We start from the raw sequence: 9,319 nt of genomic DNA on the forward strand, positions 1-9,319 counted from the left end.
TGAGCTGAGACCACCAGAGGGCGATCAAGAGACCAGGACTGTCAGCCAACTGGGAATGAACGAAGCCTGCGTGAAATGTACCTTTATGAGAAAAATGGGGTGACATGTTCCAACTACACATGTCATCTCACTACGTTCTCATACTAGCCGAGTGCAAAGCAAGGAACTGACTTTGTCAAATTGTCTACACTTACTTGCAAACATTGTTCACTATAAGAAAAAGTGGCCACACTGAACTGTAATTTGGCTGTGGGTCAGGAATTACACAACACCGTCCTGTCTCCAGAGTTTCTGGGTGAATAGGCAGCGGCGAGTGAAGTCCAGTTCTTTAACTGACATGGAGAGATGTATTTAATTTGGCATGTTGGGCCCAGAGGGGCTCGCCCCTGGCAGGAGGAGGCCCGATATCCAAAACAAAATGGCTCTCAACACCTTCATCCATCATGGCAATGCTGCAGCAGAATGAAGCAGTGTGTGTGCGCGCGCGTGTGTGTACACTCTCTAGCCCTCATCCGACGTCTCCAACTTCACGCTTAACATGTGAGGTCCTGGCCAGTTCCTGTACACAAAGACACAGATGGATTTGCTATTAACCATATTTAAGATTCATTGAGGGATTGCCCTTTCAAATGGGGCAGGACACATTTTTGTCTCCCTTTTGAGCGTGACAAATAACAGTCAAGCCCACATCTGACCCTATACCTCATGTAAAACAAAACAGAAAGCAGGGTATGAGCTTCCATGTCCGACAGGATATTTGAACTGTGTCAAGCAGCGTGCAGTCGGATTTCTGTTTAATTTTCTCTTCTGTTAAATCTACTAATGCAGTGAGGGAGAAAGCAACCAGGCGTTGTGTGTGTGTGTGTGTGTGTGTTTTTTTGGTCAGTACCTGTGTTGTCGAGCATCCTGGCTCTTTCAGAGGAAGGTAAATAAATACACCCAGAGAGGGGGAAGCAGCGTACAGACCGGAAATGTGCACGAGTTGTGTCAGAGCAGGCAATAAATCACCCCTACATCTGCATACCAATCACCTCAGGATCAGCTCTGTACGGATATCGCTATTTTATGGCACAAAATATAGTCAGTGGTGCAAGCACAAACAAACAATTTTGATGGCCCTAAATGACCTAATGCTCATATCATTACATTATTGGCACTTAAATTATTGTTCGCGCATTTTCCATTTTTAAATAGTGTCTTCCTGAATCATTTTGAGTTACAGCTGGGAAGAGAAATTTTAATAATTATTTTTAACTATTGCCTAAAATGTTTGTAATATATATTCCAAAAAGCTGGCACATCATCATCTATTATTTAATGGTGTTAAAATAATGAAAATGATTATTACAGACACAATGTGTATACATTTTTAACACTCGACATTAGAATATGGCAAAATGGCATAAAACAGATCTGCTTGCATTTCACACATCCTTCAGTAAACAATAAAACATTTTCTACAACGTCCTGATGCCTTTTAGCTGCAAAACCCCAATCAACCACAGAAAATGAACGGGTGGCGAGTAATGGCCAGTCCCTTTACACTCATCATAAGGTTATGTGAACTGCATATCAGGATAATTCGCATCATCTGTGTGCAGAGTTTGGTGATGCGGTATGAGCGCCACCTAGTGTTCACAATGCACAATACAGAATTTACATTTACAGCATTTGTCAGACGGCCTTATCCAGAGATATTACGTACATATGCACAGAGTGGATACATATGCACACATTGCACATACAAAAAGCACTATGGTATATTGGATGGGTGTGTGTGTGTGTGTGTGTGTTAATCTGTGAGGATACTGCTCATGGGGTAAGGTTACTCAGACACAAGCCATGGGGTGAGGCTTTTATTGTACTTGTTTTGTTTTGTGTGGGTGGGAGTTGTGTGTGCTGATGTCTTCTCTGCTGCAGGACTCCCAGGTTAAAGCACCCTAACTGTGTACCTGCGGTGGCTTTACATTGAGTGCAATGCCCATGATGGACACTTTCTATGAACAGTAATTATGTAATATAAAAGGGGATTGCAGGTAGGGGTAAGTGTATAATCAGAGCTGGAGTTTGGTGTATAGAAAAAGTACATTGTGAATGAGTTGTTGTGAACATTGAAAATGATATATGGGGGTTTTGTAGAGCAAGAGCAGTTGGGTTATTCATTTGCATGTCACATGTCAGCTGTTGTAGAGTGTGACAGCGGTTGGCAGGAAAGACTTTCGGAATCTCAGCGTCCTATATCGTGGGTGCCACAGCCTGCCACTGAAGGAGCTGCTCAGTGATGTCAGGGACTCCTGCATGGGGTGGGAGATGTTGTCCAACAGGGATGACAGCTTAGCCACCATTGTCCTGTCACTCACCACCTCCACTGGGTCCAGATGGCATCCTAGAGCAGAGCTGGCCCTCTGGATCAGCCTGCTCAGTCTTTTTCTATCCCCATCAGAGATGTTGCCTCCCTTGCAGACCACATTGTAAGAGATGGCTGAGGCCACCACAGAGTCCTAAAAGGTCTTCAGGAGGGGGCCTTTCACCCCAAAAGGCCTGTGTCTCCACAGCAGATGCAGCCTGTTCTGCCCTTTTCTTTAGAGAGCATCGGAGTTGTGTATCCAGTCCAGTTTATTGTTCAGATGAACACCAAGGTACCTGATGGTGGCAGTGGTGGCAGTGGAGGATGTTTTTGCCTGCGGAAGTCTACCACCTGCTCCTTGGTCTTTCCAGTATTGGTCTGAGGAAGTTCTGCTGGCACCAGTCCACGGGTCACTTCTCTCTACTCCTTGTCATCCCGAATCGTGATGAGGCCAACTCATCAGAATTGCAAGAGAACTTTTGTAGGAAGCAGTTGGTGCAGTTGTAAGTGAAGTCTTCAGTGTAGATGGTGAAGAAGAATGGTGCCAGAGCTGTTCCCTGTGGGGCTCCCATACTGCAGACCACCCTGTCCGACACACAGCCCAGAGTTTTCCCATACTGTGGTTGTTTGGTGAGGTAGTCCACCATCCATGTTGTCAGTCCTGTGTACTCCAGCTTGTCCCTCAGGATTGAGGGAAGGACGGCGTTGAAGGCGCTGGAGAAATCAAAGAACACGATTCTCACAGTGCTCCCAGTGGTCTCCAGGTGAGAAAGGGATTGATATAAAATATGGAGCACTTCATAGCAAGAATCTATACCGATAAATATTCTTGTCACATAATTTCCAGTTGAGCCTGGTGGCCAGCATTTCATTCATCATATCTATTCATCTTCGTGGCATAAATCACTTCAGTGTATTAATTATGAATGCATAACGTTGAATGAAAGCATGCAATCATGCATGAATAGTGGTGGTGCACACACAGGTGTGTGGATAGTATGGGTGCATGCCTGGGTGGATTCACATGTGTGAGTATTCGTGTGGTCTGTAGGAACAAAGAAAATATACACAAGTAAAAATGTGAACTGAAATAGTACATACTTGCTCATAACTTCGCTTACCCACAATACATATCCAACTAACTAATATTGGCAAGAATATTAACAAAGTGGGTACGGAAAGTATCCGAAGTAAATTTTCTTCCTCATTAACGCACACACAGCACGCCATATTGATAAAAAATACAAAATTGTTGACATTTTTGATGATTTATCACATGGTCCTAAGTATTCAGACCCTTTGCTCAGTTTTTAGCAGAAGCGCCCTTTTGATCTAAAACAGTTTTTTCTTTCACACCTGGATTTAGGGGTCCTCTGCCATTCCTCCTTGCAGATCCTCTCCAGTTCTGGCAGGTTGGATGGTATACGTTGGTAAGCATCCATTTTTTAGGTCTCTCCAGAGATGCTCAATTGGGTTTAAGTCAGGGCTCTGGTTGGGCCATTCAAGAACAGTCACAGAGTTGTTGTGAAGCCACCCCTTCATTATTTTAGCTGTGTGCTTAGGGTCATTGTATTGTTGGAAGGTAAACTTTTTGGACAAGTCTGAAGTCCTGAGCACTCTGGAGAAGGTTTTCGTACAGCATATCTTCGTACTTGGCTGCATTCATCTTTCACTAAATTGTAACCAGTCATCCTGTCCTTGTAGCTTCAAATCACCCCCACAGCATGATGCTGCTACAACCGTGCTTCACTGTTAAGACTGTATTGGACAGGTGATGAGCAGCGCCTGGTTTTCTCCACACATACCGCTTAGAATTAAGGCCAAAAAGTTTGATCTTGGTCTCATCAGATTAGAGGTCAGGTGTTTTTTTTAAGCAAAAATGGACAGCACCTGAGGTAAATATATGAGTGTCACAGCAAAGGGTCTGAATACTTAGGACCATGTGATTTCAGTTGTTCCTTGTTAAGAAATCTGCAAAAATATCAATAATTATGTGTTTTTTTTGTCAGTATGGGGTGCTGCGAGGAAAAAAAACAACTTAAATTAATTTAGCAAATGGCTGCAATATAACAAAGAGTCAAGAATGTAATACTTTCCGTTCCCACTGTATAAAGATGGTGGTACTAGGCAGATTTTTGGTACCTACCAAGAGGGTGGGCTACTAGCTTCCTGGGTCCAACTTATTAAACCCTGTCATATCATACCAATGAAATTACTGAACAGGTCACAGCGGACCAATGAAACTGTTACTCAAACTCGTGTTACCGTCGTCACATTTATGTGACTTTAGGGCATTCGGCTTTTACCTCAAACACTGGATTGGATTAGGAATGAGAGGAGAGTCAGTTCCCGGTCAGAATGCAGACATTAGCGCTGTAATACTTGGACATTTTTAGAATCCGGCTCCCTCTGAGTCACTCAGTAAACTGATCCAGGTGTGTGAGTCACTTGAATCAGTATTTTCCGGATGTACTGACTTAGGAGCGCTAACCTGGATCCCTGAGCGATTCCGATTCAGTTACATTTCCACCCATTGGAACCACCAGATCTGTCGGAGCAAAGAAACTGTAAGTCATGTAACTTTTGTGGTAGTAATTGGTGTTTTAATGATTATAACATGTATTTATGTCACGTTTACTATTACAAAACTTCAAAATTACAAATCGTATAATCGTTGCATCATGATGCAGACATGGACGATATTGCATCGATACAGTGCAGAACATTATCGATTACATCATAATGACGTTGCTTGATAAAAATGACAGTTAAAACGTCGCAGTAGTGACTGTGGCGGCCTGATCTGAGTACAGTGCAGCTACAGGTACGGGTTTCATGCTGCGCAGTTTTATGTTTTTTGCGCGACCATGAAATCCAAGCGGGCGAGTGTTCTTTCTGCCACTTTGATACACACAGACGAAGCGGGAATGGAGAAAAGGGAATGGTGATCTTCAACACGACATTATCATCTTACCAGGAGTGAATAAAGAATGGTACCAAAATATCCTCCAAAATCAACTACCAACCATCCCAGATCCTTCAACCAACCAATACCTTTTCCAGCATGATGGAGCGCTGTGCCATAAGGCCAAAGTGATAACTAAGTGGCTGAGGACCAAAACAATCTCCCTGGAGCTTAATCCATTTGAGAACTTGTGGTCAATCTTCAAGAGTCCTCAAGGGTGGATAAACAAAAACTCTGACAAACTCCAAGCACTGATTATGAAGGAATGGGTCGCCATCAGTCAGGATTTGGCCCAGAAGTTGATTGACAGTATGCCAGGGCGAATTGCAGAAGTCTTGAAAAAAAAAAAGAGGGCGAACACTGCAAATATTGACTCTTCGCATAAACTTGATGTAATTGTCTGTAAAAGCGATGTAAACATTAAAAACGCTTGTAATTTTACTTCAATACACAACAGAAACAACTGACAAAAAGATCTAAAAACCCCGGAGCAGCAAACTTTGTGAAAACCAGTATTTGTGTCATTCTTAAAACTTTTGGCCACGACTGTAGTCCGGAATTTATGGTATAAGATAATAATCTTTTTTGATCATGTTGACATAAGCTAGTTTTTATTTCATTCTCAATGTTCAAAGCAAGAAGCAATGATACCTTAAATTGCATTTTAAGATGTTTTTGATTGTATCCACGTTAAAGGAAATAATTATCATGCCCTATATTGCAACTTAATTTGTTTTTAAACCTTGAGATGAATGTTCTTGTCTTGTCCTTTTTGTTGATCCGTTCCAAACCATTTTTTTGATCTGCTGCATCACAAGCAGTAAGTGGGTTTTGAACCTGTGACTTGGTGATCTTCCGATTCATAGGCAGGTGTGTTACACCAGGCCACAACCCCACATGAAACCAGCAATCACTCAGCCATCAAAGCAGCCAAACTGCCCAGCATTAAGAAGGAATGCATGAGAATGCTTGATGCATGAGAATACAAGAGGAAATTATGAATTTCATTAGAAATGATGGCTCCCAAAGTGATGGACTGAAATTGTAAAATATTTAAAACATAACCAGGAAAATGAAATGGACTTTTCCTGTAAGCAGGAGACACGACAACGAACACCATACCGAGGGATTTCTCATAATTGTTATCATTTTAGAACTTCCTCCAGGGTTACCATATATTACTATATTTTCGAAAACAGGAGAAGAGGGATGAGCATGCTACACACACATTAAAGCTGAAGTCACCACCACGGTGGCTGCTTTCACTTTAACTGCCGAAAAAACAGTGAAGACACAGACAGAGAGGAGGAAAATATCAGAGGTCACGAACAAAAGAAGACTGGGGGTGGCTCTCTGTGGATGGTCTCGCTGGGTGGTTTGCATGTTTATTTAGTCTGCTGAGGTGATGGGAACCCAGCGGTGGCTGCTGCCAATTCTCTCCATATTGGGAAAATATTCCTGCGGACAGCTGGAACTGGGGGAGCTGAATCCAGCTGTCTCAGGGCCAACAGATGTAAGACCTCGGCTCACAAGAAACACGTTTTCGAGTTGGAGGGAAAAAAAAAATCAAGCTTCCCAAACTTCCTGGACATTCAGAGACAACAAGGTGAGGGGAGTTTAAAATGGAAGAGCCCAAGGCACCTCTGTAACCCCTACGGTGAATTACAGCCCGAGCCGACACATTGTTGATGGCATAACAGCGTACTGGAGAGGGGTGTGGCCACCCCTGTGGAACAAAGGAAGCATGCCCGGACTTCCAGCCGAGCCACGGTCAAAACTCAGTGTCAGGTGGGTTTAGTTTTTGGCCAGCATTCCAGCTTGTTTAATAATGTTGAGCTGAAGCCTCTCTGAATGCAAGTGGCAAATTATTGCATGTTACAACAATTTAATTTCAGGGAAGTAGCAGATCATGGCAGGACACATTTGAAGCCAAACCCGCTTAATTCAGGTCATAACACAGGCCATTAAAACCCCTAACAGAAGGTCCTGCGACTGATGACAGTGAAAGCAGTTCACGCAGAATAATCACAAGGGTTCGTTCACACTGCCTTAGATGGTGACAAGATTTTACCAAGTCTGCTGTGGTACATGGACCACAGCAGACTTGGTGAAGTAGCCATTTTTACACCAGAAGGTACGTACCAAAGCTCTGTGACTGTCCAGGTCCAGACTGATTTGGTACATGGCAAACTGAAGGTTTTCTCTAAGTTAAGGAAGAAATATGGTCTGGACTTTTTTTTTGGCCAGATGGTGTTTGGCACAGTCCCCTTATTCCAGCTAGAGCCTGAAACAGAGGCACTTTAGGATCTCGTCCAACCAACGGTCAGGTGCCAGCAAATAACAGAAAGGCTGAGTATGCAGCTACACATGAAAACAAGGAAACCAGATAAAAAAAAGCCCTCTGTGCTTTCTAGCTAACATAGATTAGGATTCGGGGGTGAAGAACTAAAGAGCTGCAGCCTTTTATAAAACGAATTTGCCAGACTGCTGTCTGACGTTAACAGTGAAGGCTTGCTTGAGAATGTGTGTGTGTGTGTGTGTGTGTGCACAGGGCAGGGTAGCTGGGGCACTGGAAAGGAGTGGATGCCACCCACTGAGACGAAGGAAGGGGGGGCAGGGAGGCTCTCAGAGGAAACAGTTGTGCTGTGAGGCCGCACACAGAGACATAGGGCCACCCAGTCACAGGCGCTTTCTGTTTATTTATATCCTTTTGGGGGAAAATTGTTCAGTGCGAACAGTTTATTAAGGCTTTGATTTGTCATGTCAGTTTTTGCTGGCTGGGCGAGTGTACCCCTGCGGACTGGGACCGGAGGAACAGAAATTTGGAGAAGGGGAGTGTTTAAAAGGAAATGAGGTAGGGGGAAACTCTGGTTTGGACATAAAGAATGTATTCAAATATAATTGACACAACAGAAACATGAACGGGCCTGAACAAATTACCTAACAGGGAGCTTATTATGGGTCGAAGCCAATCAAAAATAGGTCTTTGCCAAACAGATTGATACAGATCCAGCAGTCACTCCTCATGAGAAGAAATGTTACAAGATGCAACATAAAAGCTGGTCAGGTGAGCTGGTCATAGTTTTGTTATAACTAAAAAAAATATATCATGTATTATTGTTGACGAATAAAATGAGACTAAATGTGTTTTACAAAATAAAAAACTATAGTAAAATGTGTCTTCGTTTTCCTTGAAAAAAAAAACGAGACAAGACGTTATTTCCTGTAGTATAATCACGTCATTATTTTTATGCAGTATTTCTGTTTTCTGTGTCTTCCATCCAGTCCAGTTGCACTTTTTTCCAATATGAAATCGCTGCATTAAAAAGATTTCAAGATACTTGAGGTGGTTTAGCAGGTGGCTGGGAGAAAATGTTAAAGCGATCATTGAACGCGCTTTCTTTACAATGAACTGGAAAAGAAAATGGAATGTGATGAAAAACATGGAGGAAAATCTTCCATGTCTGTATTGCATGCAGCGTATACTTGAGTCTATAAGGGGACAATAATATAAACATAACATAAACATAAGATAACCCTGTTTTAATAATTGACTTATTGAAAATGTTTATGTCTGTTCTATGAGGTACTTGTGCTGTATTGACTGGGTTAAATAGAATTGCATTTCTGAACACACAATTAAAAAAAAAGTCATGGGTGATTCTGAGGCATGACTATAGTAAACTGAGTATGTAAGACTAATAAAAACTAAAATGCAAAGACTAGACTAAAACTAAAGAGACCGATATATCTGCAACGCAATACACCTCACATTTGGCCCCGCCAAATGTGAGGTGTATTGCGTTGCATATATATATCGTCCCCTTGCAAGAACACCCCCCGACCATAAACACAGCTCAATGAATACAAAGAAACACAGGATCAGGGGATAGACAGTTTTTACAATCTTAGACAGTTTTTACAATCTGAGAAAGGATTTGTAAAAATTTAGCAAAAAGTCTTTAGAAACATTCATATCTTAAATCTATGTCCATTTCAGTTTCTTT

Source organism: Denticeps clupeoides, chromosome 4, assembly GCF_900700375.1.
Source record: "Denticeps clupeoides chromosome 4, fDenClu1.1, whole genome shotgun sequence".
Taxonomy (NCBI): domain Eukaryota; kingdom Metazoa; phylum Chordata; class Actinopteri; order Clupeiformes; family Denticipitidae; genus Denticeps; species Denticeps clupeoides.